We start from the raw sequence: 25,508 nt of genomic DNA on the forward strand, positions 1-25,508 counted from the left end.
TCCTAAAAGCTATTATCAGATCAATCTATTAATAGTTGTTGTTGTGGTCTTCAGTCCTGAGACTGGTTTGATGCAACTCTCCATGCTACTCTATCCTGTGCAAGCTGCTTCGTCTTCCAGTACGTACTGCATTCTACATCCTTCTGAATCTGCTTAGTATATTCATCTTGGTCCCCCTCTACGATTTTTACTCTCCACGCTGCCCTCCAATACTAAATTGGCGATCCCTTGATGCCTCAGAACATGTCCTACCAACCGATCCCTTCTTCTAGTCAAGTTGTGCCACAAACTTCTCTTCTCCCAATCCTGTTCAATACGTCCTCACTAGTTATGTGGTCTACCCATCTAATCTTCAGCATTCTTCTGTAGCACCACGTTTCGAAAGCTTCTATTCTCTTCTTGTGCAAACTATTTATCGTCCATGGCTATACTCCATACAAATACTTTCAGAAACGACTTCCTGACACTTAAATCCATACTCGATGTTAACAAATTTCTCTTCTTCAGAAACGCTCTCCTTGCCATTGCCAGTCTACATTTTATATCCTCTCTACTTCGACCATCATCAGTTATTTTACTCCCTAAATAGCAAAACTCCTTTACTACTTTAAGTGTCTCATTTCCTAATCTAATTCCCTCAGCATCACCCGAGTTAACTCGACTACATTCCATTATCCTCGTTTTGCTTTTGTTGATTTTCATCTTATATTCTCCTTTCAAGACACTGTCCATTGCGTTCAACTGCTCTTCCAAGTCCTTTGCTGTCTCTGACAGAATTACAATGTCATCGGCAAACCTCAAAGTTTTTATTTCTTCTCCGTGGATTTTTATACCTACTCCAAATTTCTCTTTTGTTTCCTTTAGTGCTTGCTTAATATACAGATTGAATAACATCGGGGATAGGCTACAACCCTGTTTCACTCCCTTCCCAACCATTGCTTCCCTTTCATGCTCTTCGACTCTTATAACTGCCATCTGCTTTCTGTACAAATTGTAAATAGCCTTTCGCTCCCTGTATTTTACCCCTGCCACCTTCAGAATTTGAAAGAGAGTATTCCAGTCAACATTGTTAAAAGCTTTCTGTAAGTCTATAAATGCTAGAAACGTAGGTTTGCCTTTTCTTAATCTAGCTTGTGAGATAAGTCGTAGGGTCAGTATTGCCTCACGTGTTCCAACATTTCTACGGAATCCAAACTGATCTTCCCCGAGGTCGGCTTCTACCAGTTTTTCCATTCGTCTGTAAAGAATTTGCGTTAGTATTTTGTAGCCGTGACTTATTAAACTGATAGTTCGGTAATTTTCACATCTGTCAACGCCTGCTTTCTTTGGGATTGGAATTATTATATTCTACTTGAAGTCTGAGGGTATTTCGCCTGTCTCATACATTTTGCTCGCCAGATGGTAGAGTTTTGTCAGGACTGGCTCTCCGAAGGCTGTCAGTAGTTCTAATGGAATGTTGTCTACTCCCGGGGCCTTGTTTCGACTTAGGTCTTTCAGTGCTCTGTCAAACTCTTCACGCAGTATCATATCTCCCATTTCATCTTCATCTACATCCTCTTCCATTTCCATAATATTGCCCTCAAGTACATCGCCCTTGTATAGATCATCTATATACTCCTTCCACCTTTCTACTTTCCCTATTAATAGAGACAGACGAAAATGGCTGTGCATAAATTTTAATTAGTTTCACGAGTTGTCAGTTCCTTTACTTTAGCTTTACATTTGTAATATCATCAATATTCCCTAGTGATTGCTAAGCTAAACTTCGAGAAATATCCCGATAACGCTCACTGGCATCTCAACCGTGTTACTTTCTATAACTTGAGTGGTTATACATTCTTTTGTCGGTTGCTGTTGAGCTCTTTTACCCTGTTACATTTCTGGATTTCATTGGAAATTTGTGCAAGACGGAGATAGTAATATTCAATTTTGTTGTTCTCTTTTTCTTTGAATATGGCGACATCTTTTGAATGGCGAAATGTACCTGATACGTCTGCACGTGTTGTACCATTCCTATTCCATTAGAGTTTTCCCTACAGCAATAGCGATCGCCGTGGCGTTATTTGTGTCCCCGTTCGTCACTGCCAGAAAGGATTATTTAAGCGTGTCTCATATTTTCTCTTAATCAGATTCCTAAAGGAATGCTAGTAATTCAAAAAATTTCGCATAAACAGACAACCATCTTGCGAAATACGCATGCCCGTGTCGTGTAATGCGTGAATTATACTGCACCTTCGTTTTATTCAGAGTATTCTGTAGGTCTTTGCGCAACAAAAGACGCAGGAAATTTCAGAGGCAGAGGTACACCAAGTGCATATCACTGTATGAATTCAGGAAGTATATGCAGGTCCTCAATTTTGCAAGTTCTGCTGCAGCTCTGAAGAAGTCTCCCTTCAAGACTACATTAGCGCAGCCCTATTGTTTAATCACAGCCAGCCTACCTGTAATTTACCATTGCACCAGAGACGAGACTCACACAGTACAACAAATTTAATTGATGAATGTAGCCGGCCTGGGTGGCCGAGCGGTTCTAGACGCTATAGTCTGGAACAGCGCGACCGCTACGGTCGCAGGTTCGAATCCTGCCTCGGGCATGGATGTGTGTGATGTCCTTAGGTTAGTTAGGTTTAATTAGTTCGAAGTTCTAGGGGACTGATAACCTCAGAAGTTAAGTCCCATTTTGCTCAGAGCCATTTGAACCATTTGATAAATGTAACCAACAAGTAGTGATGGCGAGAAGTGTGAGGATATACTTACGGACAATTCTTCATTTGTGTGTCAGTAATGTCTGTAATTGCTTTACATTTATTACAGATATTTAAATCTGTCTTCGGAAAAAAACCATGGGTATACTTGACGATACGCGTATCGTTTTAATGATTTAAACCATCGTCAGTGGTCCGGAATGAAACACATTTACAATTTTGATTTGCTTTCTAGATCTAAAATCGTTTTGTAACAAAAGATATTCATGTGATTTCTTTAGTTACGAAATAACAGCATTTTTGTCTGATTTCCTCTTACATTTGGAAATGTAGCCTGTTTGCTCATTTTCCAGGTATTCCTGCGTTTGGAACTGATTTTTTTGGCCTAATACGTATCACGATGACGTCTAGCACTAAACATTTCTTGACGTGAAATACGACAAAATCTTGCACTCCGGCTTGTCCCGGCGGAGGTTCGAGTCCTCCCTCGGGCATGGGTGTGTGTGTGTGTGTGTGTGTGTGTGTGTGTGTGTGTGTGTGTGTGCGCGCGTGCGTGTGTGTGTGCTTAGTATTGCCAACTCATCTGCTAGTTTTGATTTTCACATTATCTAAAACATTCTCTTGATGTTTGGTTTGCCATATTATGTCTATTTCTTCGTGTTCATGTGTGTTTATTTAAGTATGTGTGTGAGGCGAAAAAGCAGTGTGAGAGCTGATGATCTAAATGGAGTCTAGCAGGTGGGGAGAGTGCGGGGGTGGCTAAGGGTGCTGAGATAAAGACGATTGTAAGGCGGTGAATAGTGAATGCAAAGTAGGGTAAGGGAAATGAGTTGGAAATGAGATGGAGGCGGGGGGAAGAGGTAGAGGTAAAATTGAGTTGTAACCAGTGAGGGCTATATGCTTAGAATCCGTGACGGGGATAGAACACTTCAACGATTAGAAGGTGAAAGGCCGCGTGGCTATGCCTGTGAATGTTTACAACTGTTCACCCTTTCGGTCGCCACGGACACACTGTCCTGATAAGTGTGACATTGAAGATAGCAGGTCGCTGACACAGCTGTCCGCCTGCAGTCCCTTTGCCTGTTTTAGTGGACGTGACTGTACCACTGACAACCGCTGTTGAATACCTGATGCTGAGAACAGCCTGTGTCTCCTTTAACAGGTGACAGATAACACACTTGGACAGTGCATCTGGTTAGCCCTTTGCCGTCTCTTCATCGCCCTGTCCTCGTTTATAATGCTTGGTGGGATAAATGACTGAGATCGTAGATTTTCTGGGCGGATTTGTAATTTAAATTATTCTCGGGGTTCCGCCAAGTTACACCGTTGCATCGTCAGGTTATTATTGGTGGATTCGTAAACTGTGGACGCCATTGCAGACCGTTCTCGTGTACAGGGTGAGCCTGAACTCCACTGACAAAATTTGGAAAGTTTTTCAGAGACACTTTCTGATTGCTTTTGGTGCAAGGGGCCAGTGGTCTCTGGTGCTCGTTACATAATAATAATGTAGCTACTATTTACTCGGCCTGTTACCACATTTACGTTTTACCTGTGAAATGGAAAAGATTGTAATACGCAATATAAAAACATAGAACACGTAACACGGAGTAATGCAACAACCCTCCGACTAGACACTGCGCTTTGACTTGGTTGCCGTCGCTGCTTAAACAACTCAGCGTCATTGTTCCGCTCTATCCTTGCATTCAGCGAACCAATCCGCACAGCTGTGTGCCTTTTTAACATACAATTGCCGAAAAAAACAAACCCGAGACAGAACCGACCGTTAGTAAATGCAAGCTTGAGCGCGAAGAGTAAAGGGGACATTACTGTTGTCATCAGCAAACAACGTGGGTGCATGGAAACAGTTCGCTTCCAGACAAGATACACAGCGCAAGCCGCTGTCATTTTTACACTGTTGTGCAGGTGTGTTCAGTTCAGTGCAGATACAAAGATAAATGTGCGTAAGAAACCAAACGAAATCCAATTAGCCAGCAGATACCACAGGTTCTTTACACCGAATACTCAGGTACTACCCCTGACAAACTCCGAAATTTTCTCCGTGAAGTTCAGATTCACCGTATATAGGGTTGACATTGGATTGCGAAGGCTAAACATAAAGGTGTTAATTTAATATGGAATAAAGCGCCCTCTGGTACTCCCCTCAAAGAAACCGTAGATGCCGCAATGAAGGTCGTTTTCAAGGCATTGTTCCAATTTTCACTGATTTTACTCATTTACTCAAAAACTTGCTCATTACAAGTGGCCCACGTACTGGCTCATCACACTAACGGATAGAGAAAGATTTTATGCCCAAGTACAACCCATCGTACCACGAAAGTCGTGCTTTTATCTATTAGGATGCACTTCAGACACGCATGTTATCCAAAATCTCTTTAGGGGGTAAATGTTAAGCACAATCCGTATTGCACCGAGAAAGAATTTCGAATAGCCACAATTACCCACACCATTCTAGCAATTAAAGCAATTTGAGGAAACAGAGTAACTATAGAAGGAATTTGAGAAACTAGGAGTCACATTCCCCTTTTTATTGTCTGTTTTATCTCTGACAACGAAACACTATCTGTAAAACTTTACGTTCCCATTTGCTGAAGCAACCATTGCTTCGTAAATTTAAGAAACAGAAAAGCAACTGCGCAACCCAAAACTATTCAAATACCAAACCATTGAAAATGAGTGCATAGGAGCTTCATTAACAGTCATCGTTCGTGTAGCACTATGTTTTAACACTTATGTGTGTTTATATTTTAGTGTCTAATGGTTTGCGGCTGGTCCCGGCGGAGGTTCGAGTCCTCCCTCGGGCATGGATGTGTGTGTTTGTCCTTAGGATAATTTAGGTTAAGTAGTGTGTAAGCTTAGGGACTGATGACCTTAGCAGTTAAGTCCCATAAGATTTCACACACATTTGAACATTTTTTTGTCTAATGGTTATATTTAATGTTCAGTTTACTGCTTCAGTAATTGCTAAAGAAGCTAGCTGTGTAGCTTGACGGACTGATACCAATAAATAAAGTGAGGTTAGTTGCCGGAAGAAAGCCAGCGGAAGTCGCACTCAGTAAATTGAAACAGTTTTTGCTGGGTCAAAAAATGGTTCAAATGGCTCTGAGCACTATGGGACTCAACTGCTGTGATCATCAGTCCCCTAGAACTTAGAACTACTTAAACCTAACTAACCTAAGGACATCACACACATCCATGCCCGAGGCAGGATTCGAACCTCCGACCGTAGCAGCAGCGCGGCTCCGGACTGGAGCGCCTAGAACCGCACGGCCACCGCGGCCGGCTATATTGCTGGGTCAGCTAACCACGTCTCAACATTGAACGGATCGTCCATATTTCAAGGGATTCGTTGCTGTTGTAACGCATCTGACACGATGCATACGTTCATTCTTCTTCCTCAAGTTACGTGCTACGGCCAAGACTTACGTATGCGGTTCACATTTCTTCCTCTACATTCGATTTCGACGCTAGCCTTATGCGCATATCAAGACGTGATGTTTTTTTTATGTGGGTACGCAACTGAACCTTAACGTACAACCTCCTTTGAAGATATCCTTCCCGAAATCAAATAGATTAGGTGCGTGGACCGGGTGGACGGTTGGTATGAATATCAACCACCGTAAGAACTGTCGCAGCTTTTGTGGTTCTAAGTGCAAATAGAGATAATTTAATGAAAGAAATATAGACGAAAAAAAATTAAGTTCCCTGAGTTGCCACTCTAAAGTTTTTATTATAACATGGATGAGAATCGATAGGTGTGCAGTAACTGCTGCATTTAAGAATGAAAGTTTGCCGACGCTCAAAATAAATATTTGTCACCAAATAGGGCAACATTTCACTTTTATTGCCGACATTATTTGACACACACACACACACACACACACACACACACACACACAGAGAGAGAGAGAGAGAGAGAGAGAGAGAGAGAGAGAGAGCGAGCGAGCTTGGCAGCAGTTGTTCCGGGGAGAAAAATGCTGCTCCGTTATGTGTCGGTGTGTCACTAAGATGGGAAACTTCCCATTGCACTCCCTCAGATATGGAGGTAAGATGGCCTAGTGGACAGCGCGTCGAAAACTGAACACAGAGCAAGCATGAAAACAGAAAGACTGTGTGCTGAACTGTGAAGAAAGAAGCAAATACAAACAGTGAACGTTCCAATCTCAAGTTACGTGGTTATGTGGTCGCGATGTCGGACTGCGAAGGTAGAGATCCATGTTCAAATCTCCCTCGTGTCCCATTTGATCACAAAATTATGAGCTGCCCGTATGGTCGTTGACGTGTCTGTTCGCTGTATTCAAATTTGTTTCTGTGTCGTGGTTGAAAGTCCGTTTCCAACAGCAGGTGTAACGAAGGACCCTCCACACGTACTTACTGCTATTTGTTCTACACAACTGCCTTGTGTTTAGATTCGGAAGTTTTGACTCTTGAATTTCTGTGTTGTAACATAGTTCACACGTGCTTATTTGTTGTTTTCATATCTGTGAGAGCTGTATGTGGTATCTCACCTGCTCTCACTATTCATCACATTTGTTAGCGACGACAATATATTCTTACCGCATGACTCACGTTCTACAAGCAGTGTGTAATATGACAGTTGCCAGGACGAGAACACACACGCCAATGACCAGACGGATATTTATTGAATTTGTGAACAAAAAGAAGCACGAGGGAGTTTTAACAGGGATTTCCCGCTTCGCAGTCCAACACCGTCACATAACCACGACGCCGTGATTCTTGCAATGGACTCGATGTTGCACATATTGAGCTTGGACGTTCACTGTTTCTATTTTGCTTCTTTTCTCACGTTTACTTCCACCTTCCTGTTTTCATGCTTGATCTCTGTTCTTTTGGCGGGCTATCCACTAGGCCATCTTACCACTAAATCTGTGTGTGTGTGTGGGGGGGGGGGGGGGTGCTATGGGAAGTTTCTCCTATAAGACTGCTCGAACGGCATATCTTTGCTGCACACATCGAACCCGAAGTTTATCGTTGCTACAGTTCCCAAATGTAAGACCTTTTCTACCGTGGTTCCACATCGTTTCTAGACAAACACAGAACTTTAAGCCATGACGAAAAAAAATATTATTTTCTGTTTTTAAGATTATGCTAATTGATTCAGCTGGTCTTGCACGAAGATGCAACATGTTGCTTCGATTGTGTACCTCAGGGAGCATTCTCAGAGGTCTTTGATCTACCATACAGGAGAGGAAAAAAGCGAACTCCCGATTTAGAACGTTTGTCTTGAAATTCTGCTACCCCGTTTTGCAGCAAGCTAATGTAATTTAATACTTCGGTAAACGTACTTTTTAAGATACCGTGTAATACTTGGAAGTAGTGTTAATTCTGTATTTCTTTTGGTGCTATTCTCAGTTGTAGAGATGGAGAGGAGCTCTCCGCATGTTTTCATAAAGCTCTTAATCTTCGTAATTCAGCGTTACATTTTTGTGCAAAGATGTGTTTACGTGCCATTGAAAAGTTTTGCTCGGAAATTGTGAATGGCTCCTCTTTAAGATGCGAGATGTTTCAAGAACTCGTTAGGGCCATTGATCGTCGGTGTTGCGTCAGGTGAGCGGGCGCTCTTGTAAGCGGCTCTTTTCGTGGAGGGAGAGGGGCGCGTAAGCCGGAATGCGCCTGCCCTGCGCCGTAGCCGAGCAGGAGAGGATTGAATGGGGCAGCGCAGCCCGTGCACCCAACGTTCGATTTTAGCAGTCGCGTCGGAGGTGAGGGAGGGCGCCGCGTCGTTAGAATGCGCAGCCTTCGCAGGTATTTTATTCAAGTACTACAGGGTACACCTTCCGTCGTGTAACTGATGGTTACCATGAATAACACCCTCTCTCTCTCTCTCTCTCTCTCTCTCTCTCTCTCTCTGTCTGTGTGTGTGTGTGTGTGTGTGTGTGTGTGTGTGTGAAAATTCATGAAGTAGTTCGCAGTTCGCGCAGCAACAAAGAATGGACAGAAAATTTCAAAGACAACAAAATTGAAGAGAGGATTGAAGCAAGCACACTGTCAGTGAGGAGCCTATGCGATTACGGGGTTGGAACAGTTATCTCGGTTCTGAAGGGGAAGCCAAATAGTAGAAAACAGAGAAAAACAATTATTCACGTAATGGAAGCTCCTGGGATGTTGTAAGAACGCGTCATGTGAATGCTGGCGACAACGAAAGGGCGTGAGTTTTTTTTTTTTTTTATCAACCCACCCTCTCCCTTCAGAAGCAAACAGGAGAGATTAAAAAAGAAGACAGGAAATAAAATTTCTTAACACATCTTACTCGTTTACAATTGCTTAGGTTTGTGATAAACACCTGTTGGTGGAACGTACTGTTACAATTGCAACTTGGTGCCCGCATCTCGTGGTCGTGCGGTAGCGTTCTCGCTTCCCACGCCCGGGTTCGATTCCCGGCGGGGTCAGGGATTTTTCTCTGTCTCGTGATGGCTGGGTGTTGTGTGCTGTCCTTAGGTTAGTTAGGTTTAAGTAGTTCTAAGTTCTAGGGGACTGATGACCATAGATGTTAAGTCCCATAGTGCTCAGAGCCATTTGAACCATTTTTGAACAATTGCAACTAAGCAATCATCGTCGTCGTATGAGGTAATATTTTGGGGCAACTAGGTTTATGCGCAAAAGATAGTTTCTATTCAGAGGCGTGCATTCTGGGCAGTGTATGATGTTAAGTCAGGAATCCCGTATATGCTGTTATTTAACAAGATTTTGTTCTAACACTAATCTCCGAAAAATTACCGTTTCACGAAATTTGCGGATCACAACAATTTGTTTCAAAGCGCCGAGCGGTTCTAGGTGCTACAGTCTGGAACCGCGCGACCGCTACGGCGCAGGTTCGAATCCTGCCTCGGGCATGGATGTGTGTGGTGTCCTTAGGTTAGTTAGGTTTAAGTAGTTCTAAGTTCTAGGGGACTGATGATGACCTCAGAAGTTAAGTCCCATAGTGCTCAGAGCCATTTGAACCATTTGATTTGTTTCAAAGCGGTAACTACGCCCATCCAAAGAATACAGGGCAGCAAGGCAGCAGAACGATAATTCCTGACTCGGTCACTTGGGCGGATGACAGCTGTCATCCACAACATTAACGGTGTATTTGAACATTTCGAAGGTTTACGTGAATGGTTTTAGGACTGTTTTATTTAAATCTAAATGTAATACATTTAATACGAACTCGGTGAGAAATATTTCTGGCATTTGTTTATAAATAGCTCCAGTACCTCACTGATAGCAGCCAACTTGTCAGTCTCTCTGTGAACACCTCTGTCAACGATACTATCAAACTTAATATATCTCGAGACCAACCCGAAACTTTTTCACTCATGCAAAATTAACACGATTCAATTCCATTGCACTTTCAGTTCTCCCACAACTTCGATAAATTTTTTATAGAGCGTCTCAGAGATATATACGGATATTAAAAACAAATGCAAGTTCTGATCTTTGTAACGTCTGTTTCTTTAGCATCTGTTCCCTAGAAAACTCACCACGAACTTAATTGATGTAAATATTAGTACATCTTCAGTAATGCGAATTATATTTTCATTCAATGATAACTTCAGAATAGCTGTTTCTGTCTTTCTTATACCATCTTCATTTTTGGATCCAGGTAGATGAGTAATAATATTACAAGACATTGGTAGGATATTTGCTTTCCCTCCATTTAGTTATTGCATCTCTTCCTAGAAGAAATACGTCCTCCTGTATACTTCCATGTGATTCAAATTCATCATTTCTTGTCGCTTCATGATCTGTTCCTAAATCTCATGTACCCAATCCTAGTTCTCTCAGTTAGCAATATCTCTTTCAGGATCTCCATTACTCAGCTCATGCAACCATTCAAGCCATATATCAGGATCTCTGCTAAACCCCGTTCTAGGTTTTTTTTTACGTTCGATATTTATCCCACAAACTAAAACTCAGAGGATATTTACCTCTCTTCGGTAATTACTCTAGGTAAAAGGCAAATTAATTGCAGTTAATTTCGATTCGCCGAAAATTACGCACATGAAAATCGGATTGAATCTAGGAAAACAATAAAGTAACATACCCTTACTTTGTTTCAGATTGTAACAGCTGAGCTCGTGCGAATGACCAGTGTTCTCCAGACTATAATAATGTTTCCTAAACAGTGCAACTTGCGTTAACTGAAAGCCAATAATGTCTGAAGCTAACGGATGGAGAGTTACCGGAAAGGTATTGAAATTGGCGCGAACTCAATATACAGGGTGATCAAAAAGTCAGTATAAATTACTAACTTAATAAACCACGGAATAATAGAGGGGTAAAAATTGACACACATGCTTGGGATGACATGGGGTTTTATTAGAACAAAAAAAAACAAAGTTCACAAAATGTCCGACAGATGGCGCTGGACAGCAAAACTGCTACCGTGACGGGTGAGAGGTACGCCGATGTGTTACAGAATCGCATCACCCCCAGCCTGGCTGATAAACACCTGCTGGAACGTACGATCTTTATGCAGGATGGCGCTCCACCCCATATTGCTAGACGCGTGAAACATCTCTTGCGCGCGTCGTTTGGTGATGATCGTGTGCTCAGCCGCCACTTTCGTCGTGCTTGGCCTCCCAGGTCCCCAGACCTCGTTCCGTGCGAATATTGGCTGTGGGGTTACCTGAAGTCGCAAGTGTATCGTGATCGACCGACATCTCTAGGGACGCCAACGCCTCACCATAACCCCGGACATGCTTTACAGTGCTGTTCACAACATTATTCCTGGACTACAGCTATTGTTGACGAATGATGGTGGACATATTGAGCATTTCCTGTAAAGATCATCATCTTTGCTTTGTCTTACTTTGTTATGCTAATTATTGCTATTCTGATCAGATGAAGCGCCATCTGTCGGACATTTTTGAACTTTTGAATTTTTTTGGTTCTAATAAAAGCTCATGTCAGTCCAAGCATGTGTGCCAATTTGTACCTCTCTATCTACATTATTCCGTGATTTATTCAGTTTTCAAATTTATACTGACTTTTTGATCACCCGGTACCTCAGTGAGACAAAATAGAGCAGGAAAATGATGTGGATAACGAGTGTCATCTGCGCGAGCAATGAAGGGCTAAAGGTGAAGCCTCAGAGCTTCGAAATTGGTCGCAAATAGACAGAAGACAATGGACACTGCTGATTGGAGGCAAATTAGGAGAATAAATTGTTCCTGTTCTCAGCAATAAAATACCAAAAAGCTTCCAATCAGAAGGTCGGGTATATTTTTCGATCAAGAAGTCAGGAATTAGCTGCGTTCGTGGGCGAATCTTACACGCACACATACAAGCGTTCGCGACGAGATTATCAATACCGCCTTAATATTATTCATAGAGATGCAGAACGATTTACTTGCAAATGTCATCAGTCGTGAGGGGGAGGAGACACGTTTAAAAATCTTGTCCTTGAAAACTAATGTATGCGAAACTATTCTATTACATTCATCTAGATTACGCGTTTAGAGGAAAAAATTACAAGGTTACCAGTGGAGGAAGGTTTTTGCTGTTTCAGAAACTAGAACTGACTACAAAACTGTCGAATGAGTGAAGATACCCAACCATTACTGTACACACAATTAGCGAATGTGGCTTCACAAGCCTTAGCTGTATACGACAGTCTTTCTCTCTAAAAGAGAGATGTGACCCTAGCTTTTTGGAACTTAATCAACAGTATAGTAGAAAGTAGATTATTGCCGAGCAGTTCGATTTTTCTAGTTCATCTGATATATCAGCATTAATGCGGGGTGGTCAGAAACAGTCTGAAAAGCTTGTAAAGGTGGTGGAGAAATAAGTGTTACGAAAACAATTCGATGCGTTAGGCCGTTTCCGAGGTGTCTGGCATTCAGTTTAGCCAATCAGATCGAACACGCTAAAATGCGGTAAGGCACACACATTTGTGGGTCTCTGAGTTATCACTTGTTAGAATACTCATTACCAGTTAAAGTTAAAATGTGCTTTTTTCAGAAGTGATGAATTTAAGCTATGTGAACGAAAGATACGTTTGTTGCGTGAGAGGAAACGAAACGAAGAACGAGTCTGACGACACACTCTGGGAGGCTGCTTGAATCTGCGTGCGCGACGACCTGATCGGCTAACGTCAGTGCTAAATATCTCGGAAACGGCGCAACGTATCGAATTTTTTCTGAACAATCACTTCCCAGCACAATCTCCCCTGCAACACCCTTGCAAGCTTTACAGACTTTTTGTGACCACCCTGCATACCCTATCTTGATCAAAAGTATCCGGGCACCCCTATGTAATGCGGAATTGATCTTTAGTGGTCTCGTGAGGTGGACCCGCCAGTAAAAAGGAGGCGGGGAGTATTGATTTGTCAGTAAAGAAGCAGTAACAACAGAATGGGTTAGAAGAGCGTAGTCACTGGATGTAACGTGGCAGATCCATCAGGGCCTGGTCCACTGTTGGTGATGTGATTGTGAAGGGAAAGCGCGAAGGAACAACCACAGATAAACCAAGACGAGGCAGACCTCATATTCTGACAGACACGGACCATCCAGCATTCCGGAAGCTGCTTGTAAAATATCACATTAAATCAGCGGAAGAAATCAATCGTGAATTTCAAAATGCTACCTGCAGTCCAGCTAGCACAATGACGGTGCTTGGTTTGAGTACAGATGAGTCAGATGTCACAACCATCCAGCCCCGTTTAAGGTAAGATATTACTCAGTTTGTCATGCTGAACAGTACTGTTGGCTAGTCTAACACTCGTGCATCTACATATATACTCCGCTAGCCACCAAACGGTGTGTGGCGGAGGGTACAATTCGCGCCAAAGTCATATTCCCCGTCTGTTCCACTCGCGGATCGCGCGAGGGAAAAACGACTGTCTGAACGCCTCAGTACGAGCTCTTATTTCCCTTATCTTCGAATGATGATCATTACGCTATTTGAAAGTTGGTGGTAATAATATATGCTCTACATCCTCGGTGAAGATTGGATTTCGGAATTTAGTGAGTAGCCCCTTCCATTTAGCGCGTCGTCTATCTGCAAGTGTGTCCCACTTCAAACTTTCTATGAGATTTGTAACGCTCTCGCGATGGCTAAATGTACCAGTCACGAATCTTGCCGCTCTTCTTTGGACCTTCTCAATCTCTTGAATCAGACCCAACTGATAAGGGTCTCATACAGACGAACAATACTCTAAGACTGGACGAACTAACGTATTGTAAGCTATTTCCTTTGTTGAAGGACTGCATCGCTTCAGGATTCTACCAATAAACCGCAATCTAGAGTTCGCCTTACCCGTTACTTGTGTAATCTGATCATTCCATTTGAGATCATTTCGAATAGTCACACCCAGATACTTCACTGATGTTACCGCTTCCAAAAACTGGTCATTTATTTTGTACTCGTACATTAATGGGGATTTTCGCCTTGTTATACGCAGTAGGTTACACTTACTAATATTGAGAAATAAATGCCAGTCATTACACCACGCATTTATTTCCTGCAAATCCTCACTTTCGTGTGAAAGACTGTAGACTACAGCATCATCGGCAAACAGTCTAAGGCCGCCGTCAATACCATCAACCAGATCGTTTATGTAAATCTTTAAAAGCAGAGGACCTATTACGCTGCCCTGGGGCACACCTGAAGCTACTCTTGTTTCTGTTGAAGTTACCCCGTTCAGGACGACACACTGCTCCCTGTCTGTTAGAAAACTATCCAACAGCGTATGTCATTGGATAGACCGTAAGCGCCCACTTTTTGTAGCAAGCGACAGTGCGGAACCAAGTCGAACGCCTTTCGAAAGTCGAGAAATATGGCATCAAACTGGGAGCCGGTATCTAGAGCCTGTTGTATATCATGCACAAAGAGGGCCAGCTGTGTCTCGCATGACCGCTGTTTCCTAAAACCGTGCTGGTTTCTGCAGATGAGCTTCTCAGAGTCTAGAAAGGTCATTATGTCTGAACACAAAATATGTTCCATGATTCTACAACAAATCGACGTCAGTGAAATTGGCCGGTAATTATGTGCATTCGATTTTCTACCCTTTTTATAGATTGCTATGACCTGGGCCTTCTTTCAGTCCCGTGGAACTTTCCGCCGTTCCGGTGATCTCTGATAGCTGACAGATAAGAATGGTGCTATATTTGTAGCATAGTCAACATAAAATCTTACGGGGATACCGACTGGGCCAGATGCCTCTCTGGCGTCTAGGGATCTTAACTGTTTTACAATCCCAGATACACTAAACACTATGTCAGCCATCCTTTCGTTTGTTCGATAATTGAAAGGGGGAATGGTGCTGCAGTCCTCTATCGTAAACGAGTTTTTGAAAGCTAGGTTTAGAATTTCGGCCTTCTGTTTATCATCATTAGTTACATTACCCGTACTGTCAGCAAGAGAAGGTATTGAATTATTTGCCGGCCTCGGTGGTCTAGCGGTTCTGGCGCTGCACTCCGGAACCGCGGGACTGCTACGGTCGCAGGTACGAATCCTGCCTCGGGCATGGGTGTGTGTGATGTCCTTAGGTTAGCTACGTTTAAGTAGTTCTAAGTTCTAGGGGACTTATGACCTAAGATGTTGAGTCCCATAGTGCTCAGAGCCATTTTTTTATTGAATTATTTGTAGTGTTGGAGTAACGGAAGAGATGGAAAAGATTTTAAGAAGAGCTGCACTACTCATTTCGGGGTAGTTTAGTCAGTGTGAGAGAGTTACAGAAGTGCTCAACGAACTGCGATGCGAAACTTTGCGAGAAAGACCTTGTGCTTCATTAAATTTGAAGAGCCCATGCTGTAAAATGGATCAAGAAACATATATATATATATATATATATATATATATATATATATATATCTTGCGTAACGATCAGGCTGGCTCTGAGCACTATGCGACTTAACTGCTGAGGTCATCAGTCGCCTAGAACTTAGAACTAATTAAACCTAACTAACCTAAGGACATCACACACATCCATGCCCGAGGCAGGATTCGAACCTGCGACCGTAGCAGTCGCGCGGTTCCGGACTGCGCGCCTAGAACCGCTAGACCACCGCGGCCGGCAACGATCAGGATTCGGGCTCATGTGTAAGAGCATCAATAGTATCCTTCCAGCGTACCAAACTCCAATGGAACAGGAAAAGAGGGACACAGAGACTGATATATTACGTGCCTTCCGCCACACATCGTACACTGAACAGCCAAAGAAACTGGTACATCTGCCTAATACCGTGTAGAGCCCCCGCGAGCACTCAGAAGTGCCGCAACACGACGTGGCATGAACTCGACTAATGTCTGGAGTAGTGCTGGAGGGAGCTGGCACCATCAATCCTGCAGGGCTGTCCATAAATCGGTAAGAGTAGATCTCTTCTGAACAGCACGTTGCAAAGCATTCCAGATATGCTCAGTAATGTTCATGTCTGGGGAGTTTTGTGGGCAGCGGAAATGTTTAAATCAGAAGTGTGTTTCTGGAGCCACTCTGTAGCAATTCTGGAAGTGCGGGGTGTCGTATTGTCCTGCTGGAATTTCCCAAGTCCGTTGGAATGCACGATGGACATGAATGGATGCAGATGATCAGGCAGGATGTTTACGTACTTGTCCCCTGTCAGAGTCGTATCTAGACGTATCAGAGGTCCCATAGTAGTTCAGATGCACACGTCCCACATCATTACAGAGCCTCCACCAGCTTGAACAGTGCCCACGTGACAAGCAGGGTCCATGGATTCATGAGATTCATGAGATTCTCTCCATACCCTTAGAAGTCCATCCGCTCGATCCATTTTCAAAGGAGAGTTGTCTGACCAGGCAACATGTTCCCGTCATAAACAGTCCATTTTCGGAGTTGACGGGCCCTGGTGAGGCGTAAAGCTGTGTGTCGTGCAGTCATCACGGATTCACAAGTGGGCCTTCGGCTCCGAGAGCCCATATCGATGTTTCGCTGAATGGTTAGCACGCTGACTCTTGGTGATGGCTCAGCATTGAAATGTGAAGCAATTTGCGGAACTGTTGCACTTCTGTCACGTTGAACTATTCTCTTCAGTCGTCGTTGGTCCTATTCCTGCAGGATCTTTTTCCAGCCTCAGCGACGTTTGAGATTATCGTTATAGGTACAGAAAGCTGGCTGAAGCCAGAGATGAATTCTGCCGAAATTTTTACAAAGGGACAGACGGTGCTTACTATAGATTGCATGCAACCGGTGGTGGCGTGTTTGTCGCTGTTAGTAGTAGTTTATCCTGTAGTGAAGTAGAAGTGGATAGTTCCTGTGAATTATTATGGGTGGAGGTTACACTCAACAACCAAGCTAGGTTAATAATTGGCTCCTTTTACCGACCTCTCGACTCAGCAGCATTAGTTGCAGAACAACTGAGAGAAAATTTGGAATACATTTCACATATAAATTTTCTCAGCATGTTATAGTCTTAGGTGGAGATTTCAAAGGACGGGTGGTAGGGACAGAGCATCGAGTGACATTATACTGAGTGCACTATCCGAAAATTACCTCGAGCAATTAAACAGAGAACCGACTCGTGGAGATAACCTCTTGGACCTACTGATAACAAACAGACCCGAACTTTTCGACTCTGTAAGTGCAGAACAGGGAATCAGTGATCATAAGGCCGTTGCAGCATCCCTGAATATGGAAGTTTATAGGAATATAAAAAAAAACGGAGGAAGGTTTATCTGTTTAGCAAGAGTAATAGAAGGCAGATTTCAGACTACCTAACAGATCAAAACGAAAATTTCTGTTCCGCCACTGATAATGTTGAGTGTTTATGGAAAAAGTTCAAGGCAATCGTAAAATGCATTTTAGACAGGTACGTGCCGAGTAAAACTGTGAGAGACGGGAAAAACCCACCGTGGTTCAACAACAAAGTTAGGAAACTACTGAGAAAGCAAAGAGAGCTTCACTCCAAGTTTAAACGCAGCCAAAACCTCTCAGACAAACAGAAGCTAAACGATGTCAGTTAGCGTAAAGAGGGCTATGCGTGAAGCGTTCAGTGAATTCGAAAGTAAAATTCTATGTACCGACTTGACAGAAAATCCTAGGAAGTTCTGGTCTTACGTTAAATCAGTAAGTGGCGCGAAACATCATATCCAGACACTCCGGGATGATGATGGCATTGAAACAGAGGATGACACGCGTAAAGCTGAAATACTAAACACCTTTTTCCAAAGCTGTTTCACAGAGGAAGACCGCACTGCAGTTCCGTCTATAAATCCTCGCACAAACAAAAAATTGGCTGACATCTAAATAAGTGTCCAAGGAATAGAAAAGCAACTGTAATCACTGAACAGAGGAAAGTCCACTGAACCTGATCCTAATGACCACGTTGTCGACGGGACGTTAAACACTAATATCCTCCTCCTCCTCCTGGACCTGATGGGATACCAATTCGACTCTACACAGAGTACGCGAAAGAACTTGCCCCCCTTCTAACAGTCGTGTACCGCAAGTCTCTAGAGGAACGGAAGGTTCCAAATGATTGGAAAAGAGCACAGGTAGTCCCAGTCTTCAAGAAGGGTCGTCGAGCAGATGCGCAAAACTATACACCTATATCTCTGACGTCGATCTTTTGTAGAATTTTAGAACATGTTTTTTGCTCGCGTATCATGTCGTTTTTGGAAACCCAGAGTCTACTCTGTAGGAATCAACATGGATTCCGGAAACAGCGATCGTGTGAGACCCAACTCGCTTTATTTGTTCATGAGACCCAGAAAATATTAGATACAGGCTCCCAGATAGATGCCATTTTCCTTGGCTTCCGGAAGGCGTTCGATACAGTTCCGCACTGTCGCCTGATAAAGAAAATAAGAGCCTACGAAATATCAGACCAGCTGTGTGGCTGGATTGAAGAGTTTTTAGCAAACAGAACATAGCATGTTGTTTTCAATGGAGAGACGTCTACATACGTTAAAGTAACCTCTGGCGTGCCACAGGGGAGTGTTATGGGACCATTGCTTTTCACAATACATATAAATAACCTAGTAGATAGTGTCGGAAGCTCCATGCGGCTTTTCGCGGATGATGCTGTAGTATACAGAGAAGTTGCAGCATTGTAGCGAAATGCAGGAAGATCTACTGCGGATAGGCACTTGGTGCAGGGAGTGGCAACTGACCCTTAACATAGACAAATGTAATGTATTGCGAATACATAGAAAGAATGACCCTTTATTGTATGATTATAGGATAGCGGAACATACACTGGTAGCAGTTACTTGTGTAAAATATCTGGGAGTATGCGTACAGAACGATTTGAAGTTGAAAGATGATATAAAATTAATTGTTGGTAAGGCGGGTTCCAGGTTGAGATTCATTGGGAGAATCCTTAGAAAATGTAGTCCATCAACAAAGGAGGTGGCTTACAAAACACTCGTTCGACCTATACTTGACTATTGCTCATCAGTGTAGGATCCGTACCAGATCGGGTTGACGGAGGAGATAGAGAAGAACCAAAGAAGAGCGGCGCGTTTCGTCACAGGGTTATTTGGTAACCGTGATAGCGTTACGGAGATGTTTAGCAAACTCAAGTGGCAGACTCTGCAAGAGAGGCGCTCTGCATCGCGGTGTAGCTTGCTCGCCAGGTTTCGAGAGGGTGCGTTTCTGGTTGAGGTATCGAATATATTGCTTCTCCCTGCTTATACCTCCCGAGGAGATCACGAATGTAAAATTAGAGAGATTCGAGCGCGCACAGAGGCTTTCCGACAGTCGTTCTTCCCGCGAACCATACGCGACTGGAACAGAAAAGAGAGGTGATGACAAAAAAAAAAATGGTTCAAATGGCTCTGAGCACTATGGGACTTAACATCTATGGTCATCAGTCCCCTAGAACTTAGAACTACTTAAACCTAACTAACCGAAGGACAGCACACAACACCCAGCCATCACGAGGCATAGAAAATCCCTGACCCGCCGGGAATCGAACCCGGAAACCCGGGCGTGGGAAGGTGATGACAGTGGCACGTAAAGTGCCCTCCGCCACACACCGTTGGGTGGCTTGCGGAGTATAAATGTAGATGTAGATGTTTCACCGGATTCCTGATATTCACGGCACACTCGTAAAATGGTCGTAGGAGAAAATCCCCACTTCATCGCTACTACCTTGGAGATGCAGTGCCCCGTCTCCCGTGCGCCGACTACAGCACCACGTTCAAACTCGCTTAAATCTTGATAACCTGCCATTTTAGCAGTAGTAACCGATCTACCAACTGCGCGAGACACTTGTCTTATATAGGTGTTGCCTACCGCAGCGCCATATTCTGCCTGTTTTCATCTCTCTGTATTTGAATACGCACGCATACACCAATTTATTTGGCGCTTCAGTGTATGATGACAGTGAATGGCCGTGATTCGAACCCAGATCCATTGCCATTTGCAGGCAAATACTAGAGCAAGATCTAGTTTAAACTATGCCTGTTAGCAAAAATGTATAACATTACTTCCAATTTAGGTTTTATTTTTATTTTTTTCAATGTACAGAAATGGCTGAAGCGACACACTATATAAAGTACTTCGCTTTTATAATTAAACCTAACGCAACATATTACAGTGTCAGCATGGGAACGTATTCAACTGCTAGTCCTGCATAAGGACTTTAGGAAGTGACACATGTCGTCTAGCGCTAAGAGTATCCCGCGAGAAGAGTGCACATTGTCTGATGAGAGTACATGTTCCGAGTTACCAGCAAAGACAGTTCTGCTGCGTTAAGGTAACAGGCGCATCGCAGTGTGGGAGTGAAATGGCGGCAACTGGAAATGTCCTCCAGCGTGGGACAGTACGATTCTTGTGAGTAAAACGCCTAAATTCGACATAGATTCGCCTTGAAATTTTGGTGGTATATGGACCAGTTGCAATGTCGCGGTTAGCCATTGTGAAATGGTGCCAACAATTTGACCAAACCCAGACGTGGATGATGACCATCGGGAAGTTTAGATCTTGCACCATGAGATGGACGTTCGCACAGCGGTTCTAGAACGGTTCCGTGATCAATGAGCGGATTTCTGTCGTTGAAGAACAGAGCGATTGATAGAATGTTTGGACCGTTATTCGCGGAGACTTGGTGACTATGTTGAAAAATGGTGTCGTGTATCTGTGACACTTCGATTTGTAGTGCAGCATTCGATGAAAGTGGCCTGCCATAATAATGTGTAACTTACCTTCTGAGGAACCCTCGTATAAGAAGCTGTGTGAAAGTTCCACGCAAATCTTCTCGACTGATGCTTTCTTGTGCCAGAATTCTTCTCTTTTCATTTTACTGCCTCCTTCCGCCTCTTTCTCGATAAGCACTGCTCCATTTCCGCTTTGCGGAGCATTTTAGAGTGTGCGTTTTAAGCCCTTAATGCGCGCTCGGGAGTTTCCGCGTGTGGTAGCTGTACACTAAATCACTTCCCACTAGCGTAGTGTGGCCTTACCCGTCGCAAAATATACGGAAATCTAAATCTACTTTATGCCTGGATACAAGAGTTCTGTACCTTTACTATGACACCACTTGTTACTCATACAGTACATGTATAGGTGTTTCCTGCCTTTTGATTTTGATTGATTATCCGAATCGTAAAAATTCTCTTGTAATGTTCAAGTGGAGAGGTAGAATCATAGGCAGATTTACCAAAGTCTTTATTAGCAATCTCAAACATATGGTAGGTACGATAGGCAATTACATTTCTATCATTAAAACTTTCAAGACCAGGTACACTAGACACTCCACTACCACTTCTAACTATGGCAACAGTGAACCATCCGTTCCCATGTGAAAATGTGTCATTTATATCCAAGCCAAAATTAAGTGAACATCCAAGAAATACACAAGGTCCATCGACGAGGGCGTGGGCATCAACACTCTTCACTGGAATACGGTTTTTCTTGTCTCCTGATGTTGTAGTAAGTTCAATGTTTTCTATATTTTTGTAAACTGCTGTGCGACGACGACGTCGATATCTCCTGTATGGCATGTTGGCGGCGTTCAATGCAGTTGCCTGTGCAGCAGCAAGACACAGGAGATATCGACGTCGTCGTCGCACAACAGTTTACAAAAATATAGAAAACATTGAACTTACTACAACATCAGGAGACAAGAAAAACCGTATTCCAGTGAAGAGTGTTGCTGCCCACGCCCTCGTCGATGGACCTTGTGTATTTCTTGGATGTTCAGTTAATTTTGGCTTGGATATAAATGACACATTTTCACATGGGAATGGATGGTTCACTGTTGCCATAGAGGTGGTAGTGGGGTGTCTAGTGTACCTGGACTTGAAAGTTGCCCCTTTTTTTGATTATTTTTGCTGTGATGTCCTTAGGTTAGTTAGGTTTAAGTAGTTCTGAGTTCTAGGGGACTGATGACCATAGATGTTAAGTCCCATAGTGCTCAGAGCCATTTGAACCATTTTTATTTTTGCTGTGTAACTCATTTTATGCTGTGTATCTAAATCAGTTCTTTTTTACAGGACCAAGCAGCAGAGGTTATTCGTTTAGTGACCTTTAAAGTAAGTACTTTTCAAATAAATCATTATTATTATTATTATTAAAATCAATTTATTGGAAGGGTTAGTTTTCCAGCTACAGACATTTTACTTGAAACTAACGTATTATTTGAACCTTCCCGGCAGATTAAAACTGTGTGCCGGACCGAGATTCGAACTCGCAACTTCTGTCTTTCGCAGGCAAGTGCTCTACCAAATTAGCTACTCAAGCACGACTCACGACCTTCCAAATTTCACAGAAGTGTCCTGCGAAACTTGGAAGACTTGCACTCCCTGAAGAAGGGATATTGCGAAGACATGGCTTAGCCACACCCTGGCAGATGTTTCCAGAAGGAAATTTTCATTCTACAGGAGTGTGTGCGCTGATATAAAACTTCCTGGCAGATTAAAACTGTGTGCCGGATTGGACTCGAACTCAGTTGGTAGAGCATTTGTTCGCTAAAGGCAAAAGTCTCTGTCCGGCACACAGTTTTAATTTACCAGGAACTTTCATATCAGCGCACACTTCTCCGCAGAGTGAAAATTCCATTCTGGAACTTATTATTCCAATTGAGGGTTAGCTAACTTCGCTCCTTTAATCAGTATGAAGCAACTTGGTGGTTAGCATCATAACGAAAATTACGTGATGTTTCAAACTAATAAGAAGTTTGCACTTCGTGGTTCTGGATGTAAAGCCTAACATCTGCGAACTTACGATACTACGCCACTCGACAGGGATATTTTAAGACGTTTGAATTTTCTGTTCTTTAGTGCGAATTACGTTAAGTGTTCGTGTACATATAGTTTGTGACCATAGCTACTTTTCTGGTGTTCCTTCTTAGAGATACTATTACATGTTGACCTCTCGCACATTGCTGTACAGGCCATGGCATCTTGACAAATGAAATATTAGGGACGTTCAAAACGAAGCGAGCCGGAGGCATAATTACAGAAACCAGTACCTGTATGTTAGAAGTATTGACCCTGGCTGTTGAGACATTTGTCCCACTGTGACACAAGGCGGTGAATAGCTGTCTCATAAAATTCCCTGGGCTGCAATGTTAACCAGTTCCGCAAGTACAGCTCGACGTCTTCGTCCGAGGTGAATTATTTGCCCCTGAGAGCCTTTTTAAGGGGACCAAAAATGGCGTAATCACAGGGGGAAATGTCCGGACTGTATGGAGGGTGGCCGAGAACCTCCCATTTGAATTTCTGCAGGAGTGCCGCGACTGTGTTGGACGTATGTGGCTTTGCATTGTCGTAGAGCAGAATGACCCCACTGGTGAGATTGCCTGGTCGTTTTGATTTGATCGCTTGGCAAAGGGTAATCAAGCTGTGCGAGTAACGCTGGGCATCCACTGTTGTCCCCTGCTGCAGGAAGTGAATCAGAAGGGGGCCAACTTGGTCAAAGAAGAACGTCAACATAACCTTTCCTGCACTCGTGTGGACGACGACGTCCAGCTGTACGTGAGGAACTGATTAACATCGCAGCCCTGGGAATTTTATGAGACAGCCATTCAACGCCTTGTGTCATAGTGGGACAAGTGTATCAACAGCCAGGCTCAATACTCCTAACATACAGACACTGGTTTCTGTAATTAGGCCTCCGGCTCGTTTCTTTTTGAACGCCCCTTATAATAGAACGCATTTTTTGTGTGGTGTACCTAGGCCATTTATTTTGTTACATAATTTATCCATAGTAGCTATTGTTGGAGTCGTGACTGAGCTTCATTCATATAAAGGAAGGAAAATCACATGCGTGTCTGAAGGCTGTTGTGTTGTACTTTGCTTTACTTGTTGTTACTTCTTATTTCTTGAATCTTTGTCACGGAGTCTGATGGTAAACACAATAATAGTGGTCAAAGGGCCGAAATTAGCTAATCGTTGTGGAAATAAAATGTTTGTGTTAACCATAAGAAAGTCGGATGCAAGAAAATGAGTACTATCAGGATTATTGTTGCTGTTATTATCTACGTCTACATCATACACCATGCGGTTCTTGGCTGATGATACCTTCTACTCTTAGCCTATCGTGTTCCTCTCGCTAGTGGTGCGAGGGAAAAACAACTGCCCATATGCTTCATTGCGACCCCTGATTTATCTTCGTGGTCCCTACAAGAGTTGTATTTTGGTGGCAGTAGGGTGGTTCTGAAGACTGTCATAAATGCTGGTCCTCTAAAATTTCTCAGTAGCGTTTCACGAAAAGAACGTCTTTTCCCTCCGGGGATTCCCATTTGAAACTCGGGTGTTGATCCAAGCTACCAGTAACTAATCTAGCATCACGCCCCTGATTTGATGCTAGGTCTTCCTTTAATCGGACTTAATGGATATGGTAGATACTCGAGCAGGACTCAAGAATGGGTCGCACTAGTGTTCCGTAGGTAATGTCATTTATAGATGAGTCTTCTGTAGTACAGACTTTGCGCGCCCATTTCATTTCATGTCACTTTGCAACGTTACGCCTGGATATTTAATCGACCTTACTGTGTCAAGCAGCTCACCATTAATGCGGTATTCGAACATTACAGGATTGTTTTTCTTCTTCATGTGCATTAATTTACATTTTTCGACAGTTAGAGCATCAAATAGAAGTTCTGTCCAAGTCATCCTGGACTCTCCTACAATCCCCCAACGACAACACTTTCCCATAAACTACAGCGTCATTAGCAAACAGACTGAGATTACTGCTGCTCATGCTATCCCTCAGATCGTTTATGAATATGGAAAACATGAACAGTCCTCTCTGCAGCAGAGTATGCGTTAATATGAAACTTCCTGGCAGATTAAAATCTTTGTGCTGGACGGAGACTCGAACTGGGGAGCTTTGCCGTTCGCGGGGAAGTATTCGACCACATGAGCTACCCAAGCACGACGCACGACCCATGTCTACACAATATCCTTTCTTACAAGAGTTTTAGTCCCACAAGTTTCGCAGGAGACTATTTGTGAAGTTTGGAATGTAGGAGATTAGGTAGTGTCGGATGTAAAGCTGTGCGGACGTGTCGTGAGTCGTGCTGTGGTAGCTCAGTCGGTAGAGCACTTGCCCGCGAAAGGCACAGGTACCGAGTTCGAGTCTCAGTCCAGCACACAGTTTTAATATGCCAGGACGTTTCAAGAACGGTCTTACCACATTCCCCTGTGGCACCGCTGGCGATAACGTTGTGATGAACTCTCGCCGTCCGGAATAAATTACTCTGTTCTGTTATTTAAAACTTCATAGAGCCATTCACGTATCTGAAACCTATCCCCTTCTCGCACTGTTATTACTTTCCTCTTTGGAGCACCTATGTATCATGTGAAGACTTACACTATGTGATTAAAAGTATCCGGACACCTGGCTGAAAATGAGTTAAAAGTTCGTGGCGTCCT

General features: G+C 43.3%; 1 protein-coding gene across 1 annotated transcript in view; it reads left to right on the plus strand.

Moving 5' to 3' along the window:
- The window catches only part of LOC126184039 (uncharacterized), a 497,397-nt gene that overhangs the window by 118,629 nt on the left and 353,260 nt on the right, over positions 1-25,508 (plus strand). Inside the window, exon 2 of the mRNA XM_049926396.1 lies at positions 22,125-22,163. The gene's annotated coding sequence lies outside the window, so the exon portion shown is untranslated. The remainder of the gene's footprint in view (positions 1-22,124; positions 22,164-25,508) is intronic.

The sequence above is a fragment of the Schistocerca cancellata genome, chromosome 4 (genome assembly GCF_023864275.1).
Source record: "Schistocerca cancellata isolate TAMUIC-IGC-003103 chromosome 4, iqSchCanc2.1, whole genome shotgun sequence".
NCBI lineage: Eukaryota > Metazoa > Arthropoda > Insecta > Orthoptera > Acrididae > Schistocerca > Schistocerca cancellata.